The sequence below is a fragment of the Lissotriton helveticus genome, chromosome 1_2, assembly GCF_964261635.1.
Source record: "Lissotriton helveticus chromosome 1_2, aLisHel1.1, whole genome shotgun sequence".
Lineage (NCBI taxonomy): Eukaryota > Metazoa > Chordata > Amphibia > Caudata > Salamandridae > Lissotriton > Lissotriton helveticus.
In genome coordinates, this window is record NC_136058.1 from 53,529,453 (window position 1) to 53,555,538 (window position 26,086).

Below are 26,086 nucleotides of genomic sequence, written 5' to 3' on the forward strand. Positions count from 1 at the left end.
TTCAGCTGCCCCTTCATTCTGTTAACATATCTGTTATGAGTATTTTCAGGAGAGCCACTTGCCTCGTCTAGACTCTCTGGATGACAAAGAACTACAGCAAGACATTATGTTAACCCAGGTCAAAGAACCTATTAAGTCCTTACCTACTGGCAAAGCGGCTGGCGAGGATGCTATCCTGCTCAAATTTTATCAGGCTTTTCAGGATCTATTGGCTCCTGTTTATATGCATTTGAGTGCTGGCATTACTAATGGGGGCGACGCTCCCGACCCATGGATTGTAAAGCATATTGTGATATTCCCTAAAAAGGGGAAACCGATTGAGGATAGAAGTTCTTATTGTCCGATATATTTAATTAATGCTGATGCCAAAATCTTCGCTAAGGTTCTGGCTTCCCGTTTAGCTCCTCTCATCCATACACTTGTATCAGAGCAACAGCATAGCTTCGTCTCTGGTAGAGACACAGCGGCCCACATAGGTACTGCTATAGCTACCTTTGATGTCTCGCGCAAATTTATTCAACAGTTGGGCATGGTTATGCTTGACGCAGAAAAGGCGTGTGATAGAGTGGCCTGGAAGTCCTTATGGCTTACCATTATATCATTTGGCCTTGGTCCCAGGTTTATCTCTTCTGTACAGAAGCTGTATAGGAAGCTGGTCGCCACAATTAAACTGAATGGCTTGACATCTGCTATTTTCGATGTTCAATGGGGGACACAGCAGGGATGCCCACTGCCACCCCTGCTGTTTGCCCTCTATATCGAGCCATATATAAGGCATTTGTTGCTCAATGGACAGATCTCCCTGTATGTCTTTATGGTCTGGAACTTATGGTTAAGGAGTACGCTGATGATATTGCAGTTTTCTCTACAAATCCTGGTGAAGCTATTACATATTTTATGCAAGAGGCAGCATCATTTGGTTCTTTTTCGGGCTCCATGTTGAACCTAGCCAAAACCCAGACAATTGTCAACTTTCAATCTGAAGCTCTGCCTCCAGCATTAGGGTGTCACATGAACATCAACTTATCACAGGTATGTCTCAGTAGCCAGGTTGAGGATATTGTAACATTAAACTATGACTCCCCCGACCACTAGAGATACTGCTAAAATCTGGTTCAATATCTTGGCATTCTGTAACACTTCTTTTTTCATCCGAGACTATGGCTATGGGGTAATCAGGGTCTACCCGGGATTTTTAACGATGGCATGGCTCACTTTTGATCTGCACAAGGCATTATACTTTGGGGGACTTATATGGCTCCCAAGGCTTTCTAGACTTTGAAACTCTTAAAATTTTATATAATTTGACAGAACCAATGAGATTCAAGTACATTCAAATATATGATTTTTTAAAACGTAAGACTAAAATACGTGCATTACTAGATTCTGATATTTGGAATTGTTTATATTCATCTAAGAACAAGTCTTTCATTAGCGAAGGTTCTGGGTGTCTCAACGCTTATAAAATTAATGACTGTTCTAAGGTAGCGGAGAAATGGAGCAGTAAGATGAGCTTTAATATAACCCCAAATCAGACAGCTGCATCCTTTTCTAATATTAATAAATTGGTTCAATCTTCAAGTCTAAGATTACAAAAATTTAAAACTACATGTATGCTTTATTATACACCTGTAAAGATATATAAATGGTCTACTAATATTTCTATCAGCGAGCGTACTAAATGCCCCAAATGTGAATTAGTAGCTGCAGACCTTGGACATATGTTGTTTTCTTGCCCGGTCCTGATCGAGTTTTGGTCTGCAATAGACAAAGTGCTGAAAATTAAAAGGATAGATTTATCTCCTCTTACTGCTTTAATAGTATTGTTAGATTTGCACCCTATTACTGTACCCCAGCAAGCTTAGGTCACGATATTACTGTCTTGTGCTAAACTAACTGTAGCTAGAGCATGGATTTCTCCGAAACCTCCTCACATTATGGAATGGTGGTCACTAGTAAATGAAATACACACAATGGAGCTAGCTCTTTCAAAGCTACGAGGCTCACAGTCACTAATAAAATGTGAAAACATTTGGGGTGGCTTCATTTGATATGTACTTAAATTTCTTGGTTCGTCTTTCTTTTGAGATACTGGGTTAAATGCTCTACAACATTTCGATTTCTTGAATATTCATCCTATGTGTTGTTAAACATTTTATCTTTTGTTTTGTTTAATTCAAATATGTGTAATGAATTGTTAGTTCTTCATTTTGCTATACTGTTCAAACTAATTGTATTTATATATGTTTTTTTCTTTCTCCCTCTCGGGATGTCAATAAAAATTTGAAAACCAAAAATAAACTATGACCCCATTCTGAAGATTGTTTTTGGCTAAATTGCGCAGTTGGCACCCGTTTCTGCTAAGCATCTATGGGAGATGTAATGCCATAAGAATGAATATCCTCCCTAAATTTTTTTATTTATTTTGTTCTATACCATTGCAGGTTCCTTGGTCTTTTTTAAAGAAATTAGATAGTGTCATAGGTAGTTTAATTTGGGCTTACAGTTGTGCCAGGAGGACTCTCCAGTTTATGAAATTATCATATGCACAAGAGGGGGTTTTAAGCTCCCAGACTTCAAACTTTATTACTGGGCTTCCCTTGTCGGATGGATTCATGGCTTGCTCTGCAGGCGTGAAACTGGCCCAATTTTACTATGGTATCAGCTAGCCTGCGGTTCTTCGGTGGGGTTTATGCTGTATAAAGCTTCTGATCCTAACTACTACAACCGGTTAAGTTTAAGATAGTTAAAGATATCATTCAGTGGTTAGACATCTGTAAGCAATACTCGCTTCCGTTATTGTATCAATACACGGTGGTATGGAGTAATCCTATGTTGCCTAATATATATCAGGATCGTATTAGGAAAGACTGGCAATGTAAGGTAATTACCCGATTGGATCAAATGTATGATGGACAGGGGTTTCGCTCTTTTGCCGCGTTTAAAGACGAGTTTGGTCTTTTGCAAAATACGTTCTTTAAATATTTACAGGTTCGGGACTTTTTCACACAACTTAAAAAACTATTAACAATTCCAAACCCATTGGAAATACTGGTCAGAATATACACGCGCTTCTGCCAAGGGGCTATCGGACTAGCCTAGCTGAAATTTGTGGCCAGTGTCAGTTGCGATAGTTTACAGTTCACGGCTAAATTAAGTTGGGTCCTCTGGGCTGCAATACCAGTAGAGGACATACAGGAGTACATGGGTGTATTAGACCGAGGGGTAAAATTGGTCAATTTAAAGTAGCAACAACATCGGGTAGTATATATGTTGTACTATACACCTGAGATTATATCAAGTTGGCCTCGCGATGTTCAGAAAAATCATTTTCTCCGAAATGCCATTTTTATGCTGTAGACCTCAGGCATGTTTGCCAACTGTCCAAGGCTTGAAATGTTTTGGAGAGGGGTCTCCAGTATCCTCAGTTCGTTTCTTGGCCCAAATTTCCAGCTTACTGAGAAAGAAATATTTCTTGGGATTAGAAGAGCTGGTGGTGATATGAGCTGGTTGCCAACTATTATTATAGCATGTGCCAGTTTATGCATCTCTAGAGTCTGGATAGATGTCATCTTGTGTGTTAATGAGTTCCGGGAATTACTCAGACAGGTCTATGAGATGGAACTCATTTTGGGTAAAGCTAGAGGGCCGCGCTCTTGGCTTAAATTATATTGGAGCTGGACCGATCTCCTTTGGGAGTAACAAGGTGCTGCCATCCCATGATATTCTCCCTCATGGCCTTATGACAAATGCCTTTTTATTTTTTTATTTCCTTTTTTCCTTTTCTTCTGGAGAAAACTTTATAATTTCTTTCAAAACTTTGGCCAGGATTGTTTTTCTCCATATCTGATTTAATTGTCGTTGTTTTGTCTCGACTACGGTTTAAGTTAATAATATGGATTTAAGCTGTGTTCACACTTCTAATGTAATATTTGTAATGCTTGTTTTACTGTTGGTTGAAAAGAGAAAAAAAAGGTAGTGAGGAGACCTGGTGCACCTAAACATTACAATTCCTTTAAAGCCTGTTGTAGCTTTGGTGCAAGGTAGACCATCCTGGTTTTGTAAAAATTAAATGGGAAATCCATCCTCCCACACAAGCTTACATAAGGAGAGATTGGAATGGCTTCCTTAATTTCATCTATTGCAACCTCCTCCATAAGAAAGGCTCATATCTTATTGTGTTAAAGATAATAGAGAGGGAAAATGCAAACATTATTGATTGCATGTATAGAATCTGGGGCATACAAATGTTCATAAACTGTGGAGAAGATGTCTGAGATATGCATTGGGTGGGAGACCAGTTGGTCTTTGAGGTCTTGTACATCTGTGATTAATATTCAACCCTCGCTCTGTCTTAAAGTTGAAGGGTTAAAGTCTGCTGAACTTTTCCACATTCTCTTATTGTCTTCCTTTCAAAATTTGAAGGGCATATACAGCTTTGGAGGTGAAAAAAGTGTTATGGAAGTATTTCTAGTCCTCCAGAAGATGGCAAAGTTGAGCCATAGGGTGATCATTGTACAACATCTTCAGTGTTTTGATGCCCTGGCAAAGGCGCAACTGGTCTAATTTCAAATTTAATTTCACTAAGGCCAAAGTCCTCACAAGGATCTTTCTCCACATTGCCTTCCCAGCTGTCCAGTAGAGTATCTAGGACATTGAGCCATTATTGACATGATGTAACTGAAACTTTTCATGAGCTAACTTATGTATGTGTGTTGACATTTGTCACATAGACAATGAAGCAATATGCCCAAAGTTTTGAGTTTTGTAATTTATTGTTTTTTTATAGTATTGTATTTGCCCTTATTTGCTTTGATGGTTCTTTGAACTGAAATAAAGTTGATGATAATTAAGATGATATGCCCAAATTTAAGTCAAATCATAACAAAGTATGATCAGAGATTCCTCCTCAAAGTTCACACACAAGGGAGATGTCACGACAAAATGATTCCTGAAGAAAAGATAATTTATGCATGAGCTGGTGCCCTGCACACATAAAAGAACTATGTAGTGCTCCTCTGTGAAGAGTAGGTGCCATATATCAATTAAAGCATGATCATTCATGATATTACTGAGCACAACAATATCATTTGCACTGATCCTGATGTGGGGTCAAGTTATGTCCATTAAAGGGCTTATAGCCAAGTTCCAATTTTAACCCATCACTACACGGTCTTTCCAAAATCATAGAACAACCTTGCCAATTGGCATAAAAAAAGGTATTTGTCAGAACTGGGTTCATTCAGTGAGCCAACAGTAGATAACATTTTCAGAAACAACATACCTGCCAATAAACTCAGTTCCAAATCCTAAGAATCCATTTTTTAGAAGACATGCCAGCCTTTGGGTGGTCTTCCCCCAATCATTTGGCCTGCCTGTCTCCAATATTGCTGATCTTGTTTTGCTCTTTTCGGACTCTCAAGAACTGCAGGCCCATCTCACTGCTTCCTTTTGTGGCAAAAGTCATCAAAAAGACCATCAACACCCAGGTAGTACACATCATAGAAACCAACAACATCCTAGACACCTCTCAATCCAGATTTCTCAGCAACCACAACACAGAGACCGCCCTCCTTGCCGCCACTGATGACATCCACGCCCACCTTGACCAAGGCCATAAGGCAGCCCATATCCTCTCGTACCTATCAGCACCCTTTAACACCCCTCCTACTGCACACTAGTCACCAGGCTCCACGACCCCAGCATTGAAGGAAATGCCATAGACTGGACACGATATTTCCTCTCAGGCAGAACACAGAGAATAAGACTCCCACCCTTCCTCTCAGAACCCACAGAGATCAGATGCGGAGTACTTCAAGGATTCTCCCTCAGCCCCACACTCTTCAACATCTACAAGGCCCCCTTCGCAACCATCGTCAGAAACCACAAACTCCCAGCTCATCCTCTCCATCACCAAGAAACCCAACATCATCAGGCACAATTCCAAGAGGGAATGAACGGGGTTGTGACCTGGATAAGGAACAGCTGCCTGAAGCTCAACTCAGAGAAAACAGAAGTCCTCATCCTCGGCTCCACCCCTCTGCATGGGATGACAGCTGGGGGCCCCCGCCCTTGGAAACCCCCTACCCCAACAGACCATGCATGCAACCTCTGCATCATATTCAACTCATCACTCACCATGAATCACCAGATCAACGCCGTATCCTCTGCATGCTTTAACACCCTCAGCATACTTCACACAACATTCAAGTGGATCTCTCCCATGACTCCAGGAAAACCATCACTTACTCACTCATCACAAGCAGACTAGACTATCGCAAAGCCCTCTACTCCAGAATCAACAAAAAACTCTTCCTCAAACTCCAGACCGCCCACAACGCCACAGCCAGACTTATCCTCAACATCCTACGGCACAACCAAATCACCCAAAACCTCTAACCGCCACGGGCTCCCCATCGAAAGAAGAATAACCTTCAACCTGCTCACACATGCCTGTAAAGCGCTCTACAAAACCCTGATTGATAGATTGACTCTGGAAAATTTATCAGTGCTAGCCACTGCTAAAGTGCATGTGCTCTCTCCATAAACATGGTTTGATTGACCTATTCACAATTGGCACATTTAATTTACATATAAGTCCCTAGTAAAGTGCACTACATGTGCCCAGGGCCTGTAAATTACATTCTATTAGTGGGCATCAGCAGTCATTGTGCCACCCAAGTAAGTAACTCTTTAAAACATGTCTCAGGCCTTCCCCTGCAGAGCCTGTGAATGCAGTTTACCCTGCCATGTCAACTTGGTCTTTAAAACCCCTTGCTAAGCCTTAAGCTCCCCTTTTATTACATATAAGACACCTCTAAGGTAGGCACCAGATAGCCCATAATGCAGGGTGTTGTGTAATTTTAAGGTAGGACATGTACCTTTAAGTTTTGCATGTTCTGGTAGTGAAACACTCCCAAAATAGTTTTTCACTACCGTTAGACCTACCCCTCCCGCCCCCCTTAGGTGAACATTTGGGATTCCTTGTTACATCTAATAAGTGTAATTCCCAATTGCAAGAAGTGAGAGCGCCATGTTTAGTACCTCCGGAATTGTAATGATAAAACCTTTTTAATGGTAAAGTCAAATTTATCATTACAATTTTAAAAATGCCACTTTCTGCTCTTAGTCATGTGTGCCTGCAGCCTGCCTCTAATACATGTTTGGGGAGGATGACAGATGGGCCTTGTGTTTTACCTCTAGATACCGACAAACAAAGGGAGCTTAGGTGTGACTAAAGGCCATCCAGATCCTGTTAGGCTCTCCCAGGCAGGTTGGGAGGGAGGATCTGGGCACAGCCTAAAATTTACCCCAGAATATGCCATGCCCTGTCCCACCACCAAGGACTGATTAACCACCTGTAACATGTCTGGAACCAGGGCAGGAAGGGAGGGTAGCTGTGCACTTCATAGCCCCTATTTGAAGTGTCCCCACACATCAATGGCACCACTAGGTATATGAACTTGACTTCCCACCCCACCAACTCAGTACACTTCTGGGCCAGTGTGTGCTCTGTCAGGAAGAAGTACTGCTGTGCTGCTGAAGGACTGCCACTCCCCTGGACTGACGCTCTGGAAGAACAGTTGTTCCATCGTGATGACCTGCCTACTGTCCTCCTTACCTGGGCGAGAAGGACTGGACCTACACCACTTGATCCCAGAGTGACTTCAAAGGAATGTTTGCTTGTCTCCTGTTTTGAAGTCTCAGGGTTATCAAAGACTCCCATCCCATCTGCTACAGCCACCAAGACTCTGCCATCTGAGAGTCTTGCCCTGCCCAGTGGTGCCAATCCAGGCCGGGCCTTTGGAAATGTGTATAAAGTGCTGCGTCAGTCCAAAGCCATCTAAATTGTTGAGCTGCTTTGAACCAGCACATCTCCCTCAATGAAGACGCATCTCAGCAGCTGCACGGATTGATTACCTTGCTTCGCCATCAGAGCTGCGCATCGCCCACAACTCTGATTCATCTCTGACTTTGTGCTGCTCAGAACCGCTGCATCGCCAACATCCCAAGGATCAATGACAGTGCATCACCTTCTCTGCTCCATGTATCAGATCTTCATTGATGATGCAAAGAAGGTACTTTGCAGTGGGACATGGCTGGTACCTGTATCTGACCTGTGCTCCATCATGGTTGGCCTGAAAGTTTGAATTTGAATTGGTCTAGTGCAGAAAGAAAGACCCGGTTGGCACTTTATGCTTTTAAGCACTATAATTCCAGATATTTTTTGAAAAGTCATAACTTTGGTTCTACTTATTGGATTTTGGTCATTTTGATCTTGTCTTTTTCATTAAATTAAGCTCTATTCTTCTTAATAGGTGTGGTATCTTTCTGGGTAGTTGTAATGAACAGAAATAAGATTGTCCATTCGATGTTGGTAACTTCAAATGTATTTATTGAAGAATGAAGTTACAAGTAAGAAAGTACATAGAAAGCGAGCCCCACCAAGAGCAACCTGTATGCTGCTCAGACCATAGACCAACTGACTCAAAGCATTCCAACATTCTAACGTCCAACATTTTAACGCACACACATCCTGGCTGAGCAGCATACTACAACATCTCCCTTCTTTACAATAAGAAGGAAGAAACTCTAAAAAGATGTAACAAAAGTCACATTGAAAGTATTAAGTGAAAACATGGCAAGATATGATGAATGTAGAAGATTGCATGAAAATTGATTGAAAATGCCAAGAGAAAGTAGTGAGTGGGAAGGAACAATAAGGAAGACAGTAGGCACGAAAGACGACTCAATTACCCATCTCCCTTTCTCCAACGAAAACAACCAATGCACTGCCACAACACAAACAACAAGCAACTCAGGTACAAAGATCATGAAAGTTGGCTGGGCCAACACAACGGAAGTACAAGAGTACGATAAAGAGGGTGAAGAAGAGAACAAGGCAAGCAAAACGCACACCATGATGCAATAAAAACAATATACGAATACAGATGTGGTATGACCACATAAAATGGATGTAGGTGCACACCAATGTAAATGCAACGTGTAAAAATGTGAATAAGATGTGGTAGTACCACATGTACAACATAAATGCAACGTGTAAAAATGCGAAAAAGATGTGGTAGTACCACATGTAACAACGTAAGTGCAATATGTAGAATGCGCATAAGATGTGGTAGTACCACATGGAACAACATAAATGCAACGTGTAAAAATGCGAATAAGATGTGGTAGTACCACATGGAACAACATAATTGCAACATGTAAAAATGTGAATAAGATGTGGTAGCACCACACAAAACAACAAAATAGATCACAAAGTACTTATTTTAAATATGACTGTAAGCACTTATTTAAAAAATTACTGTAAATATATCATGATGTACTTATTTTAAATATGACTATAGAGGACTGGGGGTTCAGAGCAGATATACCCCCTTATAAGTCAACATGTTTCTGCCTTTGCTAGACTCCAACCGGAGTTCTTCGGCATTCGTCAGGACTTCAGTGACTCAAAACATTCACGGCCTGTATAGCCATCTTAATAATTCTATTATTGTATGCAGAGTGGCATGAATTGTTGACTGGTCCTGATGAATGCCAAACTCTCTTGTTTGAGTCCAGCAAAGACAGAAACATGTTGACCACTAAAGGGGTATATCTGTTCTGAACCCCCAGTCCTCTCAACTTTTAATCCAATCCAAGAGCATTATTGAATAAAGATATTGAGTCACTGGAGATAGTTTTAACATTTCCACCTGTTTTTGTGCTCAGCCCTTCACTCACTCACTCCTCTTAGAGGCATCCCCATTTAAAAAAAAACTCAGCTCCTCTCCATTCAGTGCTCTCGGTGGGGAGTTGTAGCCTACATCTGGGACCTATTGGCCCTGATATGAGGAGGGAGCCCCATGATGAAGCATGTCACCCTCGGGTGAGTGAGGGTTCTTGTCCTTATAAAGGATCACTTGTTCTTACATTAAAAACCCAGTTGAAGTAAAATATTTCTTTTGTGAGTTTCATCATCCAGTGAGTGTAGGTGTTTTCTAAGATTTTTAGGTGTTAAAGATGTGCACAAACCTACTACAAAAGTTAAATTAGTATAGTAAGTGCACTTCTAACGAGTGAAACTACTTCTAACATATAATATGTGGGTGTCTGTGTGTTTCTGTGTGTGAGTATGTGTCTGAGTGGTTGTATGGGTATGTGAGTGGGTGTGTGAGTGGCTGTATGGGAGTATAAGTATGCGTGTAGCTATGGGGGGTAATGAGTGGCTGTGTGAGTGGCTGTTTTGGTGAGTAAGTGAGTGTATGTGTGAGTGGCTCAATGGGTGAGTGAGTGGCTATGTGAATTGCTTCATGGGGTTGGGTGATTGTGTTAATGACTGTCTGAGTGGGTGTCTGAATGGCTTAATTAGTGAGTGATGGGTGTGTAAATGGCTGAATGGGTAGGGAGTTGCTGTTTGAGTGGGTATTTGATTGAGTGAGTTGGTATATGAGTGGCTGTATTGTAGAGCAAGTGGCTGTAAGAATGACTGTATGGGAGAGTGAGCGGATGTGAGATTGCTGGTATGGATGTGTGAAATGGTCTGTAAGTGGATGTGTGGTTGTGTTAGTGAGTTTGTGATTGCTTGTATGGATGCATGAGTGACCTTTTTAGAGACTGTTTGTGTGAGTAAGTGGGTGTGTGAGAGGCTACATGGGTGAATAAGTAGGTGTATGAGTAGCGGATTTGGTGAGTGTGTGGCTGTGTGAGTGGCTGCATGGGTAAGTGACTGGATACATGAGTGGCTGTATGAGTGAGTGAGTGGTTGTATGAGTGGCTGTGTGAGTGATTGAATGTGTGACTGGCGTTATGGATGAGTGAGTGGTTGTGTGAGAACTTGCATGTGTCTGTGAATGGGTATGTGAGCGGTTTTATGGGCAGGTGAGTAGGAGCATGAGAGGTTGTAAAAGGGTGTGAGTGGGTGTGTGTGCTTCTGTGGAGGATGTCATCAGGATGTCATCAGTGATGTCATTTGAGATGTCAGCAGTGATATAACTGACCATGTCATAAGTGAAAACATGGCAAGATATGATGAATGTAGAAGATTGCATGAACATTGATTGAAAATGCCAAGAGAAAGTAGTGAGTGGGAAGGAACAATAAGGAAGACAGTAGGCACGAAAGACGACTCAATTACCCATCTCCCTTTCTCCAACGAAAACAACCAATGCACTGCCACAACACAAACAACAAGCAACTCAGGTACAAAGATCATGAAAGCTGACTGGGCCAACACAACGGAAGTACAAGAGTACGATAAAGAGGGTGAAGAAGAGAACAAGGCAAGCAAAACGCACACCATGATGCAATAAAAACAATATACGAATACAGATGTGGTATGACCACATAAAATGGATGTAGGTGCACACCAATGTAAATGCAACGTGTAAAAATGCGAAAAAGATGTGGTAGTACCACATGTAACAACGTAAGTGCAATATGTAGAATGCGCATAAGATGTGGTAGTACCACATGGAACAACATAAATGCAACGTGTAAAAATGCGAATAAGATGTGGTAGTACCACATGGAACAACATAATTGCAACGTGTAAAAATGTGAATAAGATGTGGTAGCACCACACAAAACAACAAAATAGAGCACAAAGTACTTATTTTAAATATGACTGTAAGCACTTATTTTAAAAATTACTGTAAATATATCATGAAGTACTTATTTTAAATATGACTATCAAAATATATTGTGACGTACTTACTTTAGATATAACTGTAAAAATACATCGTGAAGCGCTTATTTTGAATATAACTGTAAAAATACATTGTGAAGTACTTAATTTAAACTTAACTGTAAAAATACATTGTGAAGTGCCTATCCTAGACATGACTGCAAAAATACATTGCGAAGTACTTATTTTAAATATGAGTGCCCGCATCCACCATACATGGGGAAAAAGAACAGTTAAGCTTGCTGATTGCAAGTTAACGCATAGTAGTTTTGTGAAGCAGAAGCAGCGTGGTGAACAAAGTACAAGTAAATGATGTAAAAGTCACTCCGCACCCTCACCATGAGATGGAAGTCACCTAGACCCCCAGATGTAGAGGTATGGAGGTCCGACATGCTGAAATGGGGAAAGGCAGAGGCTGCGGAGCTGCGCAGGGAGGAACAGAAGGGCCACCGTAAATACCCCATTGCACAGGACTGGGACCGTATGTTACTAGAACTGGAGGACGATAACCCAGAACTGTGACTGACACATATTGTATGACAGCATGCTTGGGGTGTGGAGTGTCTATGTGCGGGGCTGCCTAGCCTGCTTACACCGGTAACCACGCCTATCCAATGTAATGTTCATTCACACAGGCTCAAAACTGGTATATCCATCTTATGGACGTTGTACACGGGGACTGCCAGGAGACGGGAAGAGGGAGGAGGGAGGTGGGAGGGAGGGGATTTGTTGAGGCAATGCAGTATTCTACGGACGCGGAATACAAGATGTATTACATTGTTTCTGGGACTGTTATGAGGCCTGATAAACAAATGGATAGTAGGAATGATATGCCAAAGTTAAGTTAAAGAAAATGGAAAAGACTGACACTATGTACGATGATAAAATGTGCATTGTAATGCCTGATACAGTCATGAATAAAGAGTTTAAAAAAAAAAAAAATGATGTAAAAGTCAAATGAGTAACGAGTAATCCATACACATGGCAAGCAGGGTGAACTTGAAAAACACGAGTATCCTCACCTCCGTTGGCATAGTAAAGTTCCAAAAGGGTTCGCTGAAGGCTCGGCTACCATCAAAATGAAGTAAGGAGGCAGCACAACCAAAGAGCCTGCTCGGGCGCGAGGAGGCTGGGAAATGAAGATTGAGCATGGTGGAAGAAAAGTATTGGGGAAGCATGAAGACGAAGTTACAATTGACTTTATTTCAAGGGAACAAACCGTGGTTGGCAACCACACGTAAAACAACAAAGCATGGTTGGAACGTGCGCTGAGTAAGTAGGAGTTTGTGATTACAAAATGGTGCCATACAGCAGGACGTAAAGCAGGGTGGCTCTCAGCACATCAAGGCATCAAAGGCTGCTGATGTGACGAAAACAGCGCTGTAGGGCTCGAGGAGGCTGAAGAGCTAAAGGTAGGGTTGCGCGTGAAGTGACAAACGTGCTGTTTGTTGTTTTATATAACTGCAGGGAGGGCGATTGAACTGCCAAGGTAGGGGGCACAGAGGCAATGAAGTAATTAAAAAAAATGAAATTTATAATAACGTTCTCACGACCAACCAAGCATGGAGGAAACTCGACCTCCAAATTCCTCCAAGCGGCTTCACCTCTGCAGGGCGTTCACACGATGCACGATCGCAGAAGTTAGAAAAATTGGAAACATAGAAAATCATGCAGTAGTGTAGTTTGAAGCACATATTGGTGTAGTAGCCCTTGAGGTTTTTCCTTGAGTGATTGGGAAGTGTCCCAATGCAGGTCACAGCAGGCAGGGTGATCTTGTTACTCGAAGTGCAGACGCAGTCCAAAGGCACCAAGGCGGTAATGAGAGGTTTCGTGCATCCAAAGGGAAACCGGGTACTCACAACCAGTAGCGTGCACAACACAACAGGGTGGCAAGGGATTTTGTGGATCTCTAGGGTACCTGGCAGTAAGGTAGTAACCTTAAGGAGAAGCGGGCAGCTCTCCAACGGCAGCAGAGATGCAGCAAAGCAGAGACTGACATGCTGGGGTTGTGGGCGACCGGTGGAAGGTCACTGGTGGGACTTGGGGTGCCAGTAAGCTTGAGCTGCTTTTCAGAGAATTTCCTTAATCTCGAGGTTCTTTATCTTGAAGTTTCTTGGGGGTAGAAGTGCAGGTTCTTTCAAATCGTCGCCAGATGTAATGAACAGAAAAAAGATTGTCCATTCGATTATGGTAACTTCAATTGTATTTTTTGAAGAATGAAGTTACAAGTAGGAAAGTAGATAGAAAGTGAGCCCCACCAGGAGCAACCTGTATGCTGCTCAGCCCATAGACCAACTCACTCAAAGCATTCCAACATTCTAACTTCCAACATTCTAATGCACACACATCCTGGCTGAGCAGCATACTACAGTAGTGGTTTCACTGCTTTACTGTTTGAAGTGTTACATGTTGCTTTTTAAGTTAAGCCTAACTTCCTTGTGGCAAGCTATCAGAGCATGAATACAGGTTAATTTTGGGTGTGTATCTGATTTGACGTGACCAGGATTGTGGTTCCTGCTTGGAAAGGTTGCATACCTCTGCCAACTTGAAACCCAGTTTCTAACAAGAACTTAATGAAAGCAGACACATGGGAGTTAAATCTTCCCTGATACAACTACTGCTGATGGCCAAACCCATATAACCTGTCTGAACATGTCTGATTAAAAGTAGAACACGTTTCCTGTAGGAGAGCAGTAATGAAGCTGTTAGTGGACACTGTGGGTTTCTGTTGCATTTATGAATGAATATAATGAAATTTATATAGTGCACGGTTACTCCAAGGAGTGTTCCGACTCTCTGCTCATGGACAGCTTTGCAAGATTTGACAAGACTACTAGTCTTGTGTGAAAAGTCTTGTTTTCACCCTTTGTTTGAACAGGTGAATAAAGTCCACAGAGAGTAACTCAAGGGAGCCTATTCTATGCTTATTGACCCAGGTAAGAGAAGGTCTGCACCTCAGCACTGGAATGGTGCAGGATATAACCCGGAGGTGATAACTGCTTGAGATTGTCAAACAGCGGGTTGTATGTTCACAAATAAAATACACCTACTCCTGGAGTGAAACAGAGTAAAAGGTGCATCTGTCAGACAAAATAACATAGGGAGTCCTGGTTGCAACAGGAACTCTATGATTAAAGGGCTATGCTCCAGCCTTGGCAGCTCCAGCTCATAGAACCCATTTGGATGCCTTTATCTAAAGGAGAGAGCAGTACCAATGGTGAGAGTGTACAGCAAGATGAGCAAGGTAAGCAATAGTCCATCAAGGGTCCCCTGCTTCTTGAATAGTGGATGGCATGTCATTCCCTAAGAGAAATGAAAATCAGGTCAATCAACTCCTTGCCTAGAAAAGTCTAAGCCCACACTATATAGGTGTCATACTAAACTGAAAAGCAACGTAGGGTCCTATTGTTCAACATATTTATTACTCAGTACCAGACAAAGCACAAGTGAGAATCAAAATACTTTAGATATGGAGGAAATGTAATTGGTAACAAGTTAAAAGGTATACAATTATTAAACATAAGGAATACATCACCCAAGGGATATGTATGTAGGTTCTAATTACAAACAGATCAGGAACCTGATTTTGCGGCACCCTTAACTGAAAAATCACCACTAGTGAAATACTTTCAAAGGGGGGTCTCATCTTCTCCCTCTCACTAGACAGCTTTTTAGCAATGTTAGTCTGAGGCAGCTTCTCCTTGTGCTAACTCCAGTGAGAAACTCTGCTAGTAGTAGGACCTCCTTTGCCCTTGTCCAGGTTCTGGATAGCGCCTGGTCTGCAAGATAATAGCTTTTCTGTTGTAAGGAATAGTGAAATCTCCATCTACCTAGAGTCCAGAGTCCAATATGTTTTCGAGCTATTCCATTTAAAGGATATTTGTTGACATTTACATTGTTGCTATCATGATTGCGGGATTCAACAAGCCATGTTTGGTGTCCTCATTTTGTGTCCTGGGGTAGAGGGCAAATAATATTTTTCTTCTTAACAGATATATCAATAGAGTAGACAGATGAGATGTGTACAAGAGGACCATCCATCACAAAAAGTTTGTAGTCAAAGGAGGGTAAGAGTCTAGAAAGTGTAATTTGGGAGACTCAAGTAGTAAAATGAGGGTTGGGATGAGTCAAAGCAGGTATAGAAGAGGGAAGAGTCTAGAAAGGGTTATTTGGGAGATTATAATAGTAAAATGCAGGTTGGGGTGAGTCAAAGCAGGGATATGAGAGGGAAGAGTCTAGAAGGGGTTATTAGGGATATCATAGTAGTACAATGAAGTTTGGGATGAGTTAGAGAGTGTAGGTAGAGGATATATTGAAAGACGTATGTGATCAAGCAGAGTACTGCATTGGAGAGAGTTAAAGTGTATTTTTCTCCACAGCAGGGTAAAGTAATATATGTATAGAAACATAACTACATAGAAAGGGATATAACATTGTATTATATCAAGTCCCATATGAACATGTATGGATACATTGATAATTTATGTATGTATTTCTATTCTTATTTTGGGGAGGAATTGTATTTTTGTTGTTTATTTTTATTAATTTATTTTTATTTTATATATTTCCCAATAGTGAAGTAGGTATAGATACAATAGTTATGATCACATTTACACATTGTGATAGATCACATAAAATAAGACAGAGACCCAATAGTATATAATCCAATAACTTAAATAAAATTAAAATTAAAAAAAATCTTAGAAATGTACTTAAAAAACAATGTTTACAGGGAAGTTATAGTTAGGAAAAAAAACTTTTGAAAACCATGGAAGTTTTCTAAAAAAACAAAGGTTAAGGGGACATTATTGTTGAGATATAAAACTAAAAAACCTTCAAAACTCGCAAAAAAAAAATTCTTCAAGGACGTTATAGTTAGGCTAAGATTTCACTCACTCAAATTCAGCAGTTATACATCTCTGCGCTAACTATAATTTACACCCCCACAATGCACAACATATGACCCCACATATTATATCACTCATGACAAGGTAAGTGATATTACTGATGACATCACTGGTGACTTCCTCCTGTGAGTCAAAATCACACTATGGATCCAATGGAGACCATTCCAAATGTGAACGTACCACTCCCTATCTATACATGAAACTAACAAAAGATATGTTCTACTTCAACCATGTTTTTTATTAATATGAGGGAAAATAATCCTTTATAAGGATGAGAACCCGCACTCACCTGAGGGTGACATGCTTCATCATGGGGTTCTCTCCTCACATCGGGCCTGCAAGGTCCCAGATTGGGGCTACAACTCCTCACGAGAGAACTGGGTGGAGAGGAGCTGAGGTGTTTTTAAAAGGGGTTTGCCTCTAAGAGGTGTGAGTGAGTGAAGGGCAGATTACAAAAACAAAAACAGGTGAAAAGTTAAAAAAATCTCTAGGTACTCAATATCTTTATTCATTAGTGTCCATGGATATGATTAAAAGCTGAGAGGACTGGGGGTTCAGAGCAGATATACCCCCTTATAAGTCAACATGTTTCTGCCTTTGCTAGACTCCAACCGGAGTTCTTCGGCATTCGTCAGGACTTCAGTGACTCAAAACATTCACGGCCTGTATAGCCATCTTAATAATTCTATTATTGTATGCAGAGTGGCATGAATTGTTGACTGGTCCTGATGAATGCCAAACTCTCTTGTTTGAGTCCAGCAAAGACAGAAACATGTTGACCACTAAAGGGGTATATCTGTTCTGAACCCCCAGTCCTCTCAACTTTTAATCCAATCCAAGAGCATTATTGAATAAAGATATTGAGTCACTGGAGATAGTTTTAACATTTCCACCTGTTTTTGTGCTCAGCCCTTCACTCACTCACTCCTCTTAGAGGCATCCCCATTTAAAAAAAAACTCAGCTCCTCTCCATTCAGTGCTCTCGGTGGGGAGTTGTAGCCTACATCTGGGACCTATTGACCCTGATATGAGGAGGGAGCCCCATGATGAAGCATGTCACCCTCGGGTGAGTGAGGGTTCTTGTCCTTATAAAGGATCACTTGTTCTTACATTAAAAACCCAGTTGAAGTAGAATATTTCTTTTGTGAGTATCATCATCCAGTGAGTGTAGGTGTTTTCTAAGATTTTTAGGTGTTAAAGATGTGCACAAACCTACTACAAAAGTTAAATTAGTATAGTAAGTGCACTTCTAACGAGTGAAACTACTTCTAACATATAATATGTGGGTGTCTGTGTGTTTCTGTGTGTGAGTATGTGTCTGAGTGGTTGTATGGGTATGTGAGTGGGTGTGTGAGTGGCTGTATGGGAGTATAAGTATGCGTGTAGCTATGGGGGTAATGAGTGGCTGTGTGAGTGGCTGTTTTGGTGAGTAAGTGAGTGTATGTGTGAGTGGCTCAATGGGTGAGTGAGTGGCTATGTGAATTGCTTCATGGGTGATTGTGTTAATGACTGTCTGAGTGGGTGTCTGAATGGCTTAATTAGTGAGTGATGGGTGTGTAAATGGCTGAATGGGTAGGGAGTTGCTGTTTGAGTGGGTATTTGATTGAGTGAGTTGGTATATGAGTGGCTGTATTGTAGAGCAAGTGTCTGTAAGAATGACTGTATGGGAGAGTGAGCGGATGTGAGATTGCTGGTATGGATGTGTGAAATGGTCTGTAAGTGGATGTGTGGTTGTGTTAGTGAGTTTGTGATTGCTTGTATGGATGCATGAGTGACCTTTTTAGAGACTGTTTGTGTGACTAAGTGGGTGCGTGAAAGGCTACATGGGTGAATAAGTAGGTGTGTGAGTAGCGGATTTGGTGAGTGTGTGGCTGTGTGAGTGGCTGCATGGGTAAGTGACTGGATACATGAGTGGCTGTATGAGTGAGTGAGTGGTTGTATGAGTGGCTGTGTGAGTGATTGAATGTGTGACTGGCGTTATGGATGAGTGAGTGGTTGTGTGAGAACTTGCATGTGTCTGTGAATGGGTATGTGAGCGGTTTTATGGGCAGGTGAGTAGGAGCATGAGAGGTTGTAAAAGGGTGTGAGTGGGTGTGTGTGCTTCTGTGGAGGATGTCATCAGTGATGTCATTTGAGATGTCAGCAGTGATATAACTGACCATGTCATGAGTGATATAATATGTGAGGTCATACGCAGTGCACTGCAGGGGCATACGTTATAGTCATCGCAGATAACTATAACTGTTGAATTTCAATGGTTTTGTATAAATGAAATCTGAGCCTAACTATAATGCCCCAGTAAGCCCTGTTTTTGTAAGTGAATTTCAAAGCTTTTTTAAGATCTACTTCCTATCTATAGTGTCTCTGTAACCTTTGTTTTGTCAGTGAATATCTAAGGTTTTTTTTAATTTTGTTTCCTAAGTGTATCACCCCTGTAACATTTGTTCTTTTAAGCGAATTTCTAAGATTGTTTTTTAAAAAATTCTGAATGTAACCACTAACCTTTGACATTGAATGTGTGAGTGAGTGCACAAGTGTCTCAGTAAGACTGGAGAGCGTGTTTGAGTGTCTGATTGGGTCTGTCAGAGGGTGTGTGAATATTTGAGTAGGTCTGTGAGTGGTTACATGAGTGTCTGAGTGAGTCTGTTAGTGGGTGCATGAATGGTTCTGTGAATGAGTACAAGAGTCTCTGAGTGGGTCTGTGATGGAAAATAGGTGATTAGTTGTGTGGCCTGCACAAGTAATGGGTCTACACTAGTCCTCCACTGGGAACCAAACTGCACTTGACTCTCATAGTGTAGCGTTGCATGGCAGTCCAAAGCCTACTCAAAAGAAGTGGTGTGGGCTGGTAATTATCATCCACAGATATACAAAAATACCACTCAATAAGTGATTGTTCGGTCTGTGCTTTTCTTCAGAAAAAGAAAAAGTACATTTATTACACACACACACCACTCAATACATTGCAACAATTTACAAATATACACAAGCAGATGGAATTACTTTTGGATACCATTGCATAATAATTCTTACACCTCCCAAAGAGAGGGTTCTAGTACCACAACTCACATGTTTCAACATTATCTTGTCCCTGAATGCCACAGGTTGAACATAGCGTGAAGTATCAGCACGTAATACTGGCACCAAAGTGAGTGACTGTCCACTTCATTATTTTAACAAGCATTTCTCCATAGGAATAAATACAATAATTACATATAATTTACTGGAAATAAAACAGGCACTTAAATCATGAGTAGCTATCAGTCTCATTATTCAAATAGAACATTAGCAAGGATCAATGTCTAAGCATGACTGAGAGTGGGCGCAAGTTATTCGCATTTTCTAATCACAATACCGTGCAATTACAGACTTCAGCATATATTTTGAATAAAATTGAATATACAATACTGGTCATTAGCTAAATCTCTTAAGGACATCACTGGGATAAAAACACTGAATGTGCAATTACCACCCTTCACCCCTAGAGTTTCTCTCAACATGAAAAATGCATATTGTACACTTTCAAGCCAGAACTGGCTGCAGCCATAATCTTTGCTCCAAGAGGACGCATCCTACAAACTGATGAACAAATGTTCCAGCCAGGAAGGTACTTTAAGACTAGGCAAACCCTTAAGAGGTTATCTTTTCAATGTCCCAGCTAACTTAGGAAAGGGTTTAAACAGCACTTGGGTAGAGGCTCCACATCTCCTGCAGCCCCCCCCAAACTATCTCCGGTGCTCCTTTGGTGATGAGCCCGCTCTCCCGGCCCTCACAAAGTCAAAACAAGTGATTTTAGCCAAGAAATATGGCCAGGCCCCTCAGAGCATTATGGGTTGTTCCTCACGCTGGTTGTGGATTTTTGAGCAGTGGATGTCCCGTTGTGCTGGGGAGAGCCATGTCAGTTTCCTTTATTTTTCATTTGTGAACTCATTCTGCAGTGTACATTTTCTCCTGGGGCGCCCAGTTCCACCCAGGCCCCCTTGCCTTTGACAATGTTGGAGAGCAGCTCAGGGAGCCCACCTCTGCAGCTCTCACTGGCTTCCCACCTGGCCACCACTCTCAGGTGCTGATGTGGGAGCAGGCTCTTGACTTTAGTATGCCAGCCCATGTGGGCAAATGCATATGGATTGGCAGCCTTCCGGGTCACCCCGGGGAGTGTACGTGCAGTCCTGACTTCACCCATGGGGCCTAGGGATAGGGGTCCTTGGCCCCCTCTGCTTCACTGGAGGGGCACAACGGCACTCTCCCATTCTTGTCTCTTCATCAGGGCCTAGAGATTGGGTACTGGGCCCACTGCTCCCAGTCTTCTCTTCATTGCCCAGATTCATGGGTGGGGTGATGGCACTCCCCATCTTTGTCTTCTTTGCTGGGGACCCAGAAATGGGACCTGGGGCCTCTGTGCAACTTTGCAGGGACACAACGGCTCTCCCCAACTTCACCTTCTCACCAGGGTGCACAACAGCACTCCCTGGCATATTTTCTTCTTGGTGCAGCCCTCGGGCCCTGGCCCACCCCAGCTGAAATCGGCACCCCATGCCCTTCATCCCTGGTTCCGAACCAAAGGTCAAAGGTCACCTAACTTCAGGGAGGCATATCTTATGCTCCATTGGCCTATTTCAAGGCTTTTGGTTTCCTTTTGCTCCTGGTGGTGAGTCCTAGCCACCCTGGGCACTTTCTTCAGGCCTCCTTGCCTCAAAAGGTGATGAACTTTCCTGGGAGCCCTTTTTCTGGCTTCCTGTGCCAGCCTTTTGCTTTGTTCTCCTTCTTGGCCTCTCAACTCCTTGCGCAGAAGCCCAATCTTTTCCCATTGGTCCTGGGGTCAATCAGAGACACAGTCCTTAATCCTGGGGACATTCAGGGGGTTCCTTATTCCAATTTCCATGGCATTAGCCTCCAGTTCCGGTGTTCCTCAGGAAAAGCACATCCAAGAGAGACCTATCCTCTCCTGCACAAGACCTTTTGTATGGGGTGGAAGGTGCCAGCAGGAATGCACCTTTGGCCTACCCTAAGGTGCCACATCTTCTATCCACCCCTGTTTCAACCTTTCTGCACAGTGTTCTGGGATAGTTCAAAATGGTGTAAACCACGAGTCACTTGCCACATGTGATCTGGGGTCTCAGCTTCCCCCTCGCTGACATCATGGCCAGGGCCCTCCCAGCAAATCTTCAAGGGATCCCACTGTCCTGATTGAGGGGCCTGGGGCTGGCCCTGGGCTTGGCACAGAATGACAGCTTAATGATTGATGGAGAGCAATTGCACCCATTCGCTCCCTCTTGGAGAATGGACCTAATCACTGTCGACTGCTAGCTATTAAGGGTGAATCCTTTGTTCCTGTGTCTGGGAAGAAAAGTAATTAATTCAGCTCAGCAGAGTCACACAAGGCCTGGGCTCTGCATACGAGCTGAGTAAGAGGAATATTTCATTTCTGGATGACCCATAAGCTGTACAGATATGCTTCTGGACTTTACAGAATAGTTTTTTTCACACAGGTTACAGTTTACATTGGTGCATCTCTGGAGTCTGGGGACTCCAGAGTACTGAAGCAGTGCCTTAAGGCAGCCTTTCCCATAAGAATATAATGGAGTGTTGCTACATTTAAGACAGTTAAGCACACTGGCTTCCCTACATGTGTACCCCCATTATAAGGCTGTTTACAGGTCACCATGCAACTCTGCATATTCCCTTCTGTGCCAGCCTGCTTGTGCACAGCTCCTGGGCTGCGCACAACAGGAGTCTCCTATATGCAGCCTTTACATGTGTGCACATGTGTGTGCACATGTGCCCACAAGTAACCAGCCCAGTGCCCCTTACCCTGGAAGCCTTCCAGCTTCCTTATCTCACCAGGCAGACACTGGCAGTAAACATGCACACTCAGTTTTACCATGAGTTTACCAAGGGTTATTGGTTCTCCCATTTTAGAAGGTAAAAAATTAGGTCATCAAAAAGTGACAAATCTGGGCCGCTTTGATGGTTGGAACCACCCTTTTTACGGTCCGTGAGTGAGCGCATGAGTCTCTGAATGGGTCTGTAACTGGATGTATGAGTGTCTGAGTTGGTCTGTGAGTTGGTGCATGAGTGTCTGAGTTGGTCAGTGAGTCAGTGTATGAATCTCTGACTGGGTCTGTGAGCGGGTGCATGAGTGTCATTGAACGTCTGGGAGTGGATGGATGATTCTCTGAGTGAGCAAGTGAGTGGGTGTGTGAGTGTCTGAGTGGTCTATGAGAGGTTGTGTAAGTCTCTAAGTGGCTGAGTGAGTGTCTGATTGGGTCAGTCAGTGGGTGTGCGACTCTGAGTAGATCTGGGAGTGAGTGCATGAGTCTCTGAGTGGGTCTGGGAATATGAGTGTCTGAGTAGGTCTGTGAGTGGGTGAATGAGTGCCTGAGTGAGTCTGTGAAATTGTGAGAGAGTCTGCCTCATTCTACTCATTTCTGATCTTTATTCTGCCTCTTTCTGCTCCCTTCTGAACTTTATTCTGCCTCTTTCTGCTTTAGTTTTCATATCTCTGCTTGTTGATGTCCTTTATTCTGACTCTTTCTGCTCATTTCTCACCTTTAATTTGCCTCTTTCTGCTCATTTCTGACCTTTATTCTGCCTCTATCTGCTCATTTCTGACCTTTATTCTGGCTTCTTTCTGGTCATTTTACTCCTTTATTCTGCTAATTTCTTACCTTTATTTTGTCTCTTTCTGCTCGTTGCTTACCTTTCTCCTGTCTCTTAATGCGTGTTTCTCACCTTTATTTTGCCTTTTTCTGCTCATTCCTGAGCCTTATTTTGCCTCTTTCTGCTAATTTCTGACCTTTATTCTGCTTCTTTCTGCTTGTTTTTCACCTTTATTTTTCTTCTTTCTGCTTGTTATTCACCTTTATCTTGTATATTTCTGCTCTTTTCTCTGCGACGGCTGGATAGCCTGAATGCACTCTCTGTCCCAGCTGGCTCCCTGCCATCTGCTGTACCCGTCATCACTGCTGTACGGAAGGAGCAGCTGGAAAGGCAACTCCCTCTGAGCAGGATCAATTGTTTCATCTCTTTCCCTTGTCTGCATGTGGTGGTCCCTGAGGTTTCGAGGGGTCATCGAGGTCACACAAGTCAACATATTATTTCCCCAGGGAGGTGATGGTCCCTGGGGCTCGAGGGGGTCAGAGAACCCCGGTACTATAAAAAATAAGGCACTGTGGGGGTCCTGGGGTATAATTAAGCCCAAAGAGGGTAACCCGTTCATACCCCTCCTTTTTGTTTAAATAGCCTGCATGACCCCGGAACCTGGCCCACCTGGGGTATATAGTGTAACAAAGCGCATAAGACCACACATGCTTTTTTTAAATTTTGGATTCACGGCTCTGTTGTGTTCCTATGGCAACACATTTTTTTAAAGTGCTTTCTGGCTCTGTCAGGGTTACAGGGGACCCCGGGACCACAATTAGAGGGTCAGAGAATTCCAACCCTGCCTCTTTTCTTTTTTATTAATGTTTGAAGCCGAGTCCCAAGATGGCTGCCAACACTTCCTGGTTGAAGTGTTGGTAGTCAATTAGATTTCAGCAAGGAGACTATTGATTCCTCGGAGGATCCACGTCTCAGTATAAATAGAAATTTGTTTTGTTTATAATATCTCCCAAACTACTGAATGGATGTACTCCAAATGACAAAAAGGGGTTCTTTATAGACCAAGAGCTACCTTTCTACCTAATTTGGTGTCATTCTGTTCAGGGGTTTGGGTTGTAGTTGTGTCTAAAATCTCTATGGAAATCAACGTGGGAAAAACACTTTTTTACACTCCCGCACCCCCGTTTTTCTACAACCCATGCTTGGTGTATCTCCCTGAAACTTGCCATGCAAAACAAGTACCACTGGTGCACTTTTTTGGAACATTTCGTGAAGACTCATCAAATGGTGCCAAAGAAATAGGCAAGACAAAAAACACTTTTCCTACGGAAACATGGACCCCACACAATTGTACAGTGATATAACCAAAGATTTTTACACAGTACACATTCTTGCATTGTTTTTTCTTAATTTTTCTTCTTTATTGAATTACTGTTGTATCTCTTTTAACAAACCATATAGTCTACAGACAATACATATTTCGCCTACATTGCGCTTCTTCAGGGTTTAATAACTTCTTCCTTCAAGTGGGCTCCTAAAGTTTTATCTTATTCTGAATATCATCATATCTTATCCAACAAAAGAAGGTGCCCAGACGTAATGTCACTGCTCATCTGAATTATTCCTTGAAACTTTCAATCTCCATGAAATAGGATCTGCGTCACTTGTTAGTAATGTCCTCCCACCCTCTCAAAATCAGTCTTTACGACTGTTTTTTTAAAAGGCAGGAGGACGTTACTTATGAGAGCCCTGGTCTCCCTCGCAGCATCAGGGACCACCATCTCCCTGGTGCTGTTTCATTTTCAAATGGGGGGCCTCATAGACCTCTCAAGGCTCTCAGAACCACCACCTCCCTGCGGCCAAAATCTCATTTTTTCAATGGGACGGGAACTGCCACCCCCCTGGGGCAGGCCCTGAAAAAAGAAAAAGAGGTGGGCATGGCTCCCCCTTCTGCAGCCATACATGGCCCTGAGGACCGCCAATCCCCAGGGTTGGATTCTGCTATGTCTGCGGTGCCCAGCCCCAGAACAAAGCTGTTTGCTATAGCTTGGCAGGAGCTTTACCAATCCTGCCAAGCCATGGCAAACTGTGCTCCACTTCTAACAAGAAAGATCATGGAAAATACTCTCGCTTGCTAGAAGGAGAGCACAATTGCTTTTACAGGGAGGGAGTTGCATGCTTAGCAGCTCCCTCTCTGTAAAAGCACTGCTGGCTCACAAAAGGAGGTGGGGAGCCAACATGGACCGTGGGGGTCTTCAGGCTCCCTGTGGTCCCCAATAGTAGTAAATGGGTGCTCTGGGTGGGACCCGGGTACCTACAAGATGGCATGGCCCCCTTCCCTTATTGTTTTAAATAAAGGCTGGGCCCCATGGGGATGGGGGTCCCCTGGGCCAAAATAAACCCAGGAGGGAAGGCACGAGGCCCCTAACCTCACTCCAAAAAGTACTTCCCTTGGGGATTTGGTTCCCGGGGCCCAAACCCGCCCAGGGAATGGAGGCCATGCGGCCATCCCCTACTAAATAAAAAAAAAAAAAAACCCTCAAGTTGCTGGAGGCCGCAACCACTTTTACCTCCACTCTGCAAATGTGCCTCCTGGGGTACTACTATTTGGGGGATGCAGTCCCTTGACTCCGCAGGGTTCTTGGGGGCCAACTACTCCTCCAGTTACCTCTAGTAGGACCCACTCAATGGGTTTGCTGAGAGGTTGTTGCAGGCCAAGCCCCCTTTCTCCACTACTCTGTAACCACGCCTCCTGGTGCACTACTGGTTGGCAGATGAACTCCCCTTGGATGACGAGGGTCCTTGGGGCCAAGAAGCCCTCCTGTTACCTCTAGTAAGTCTGAGAAGCTGGTATTCCTGAGAGCTGGTCGGAGGCCCGCCTCCTTTCTCA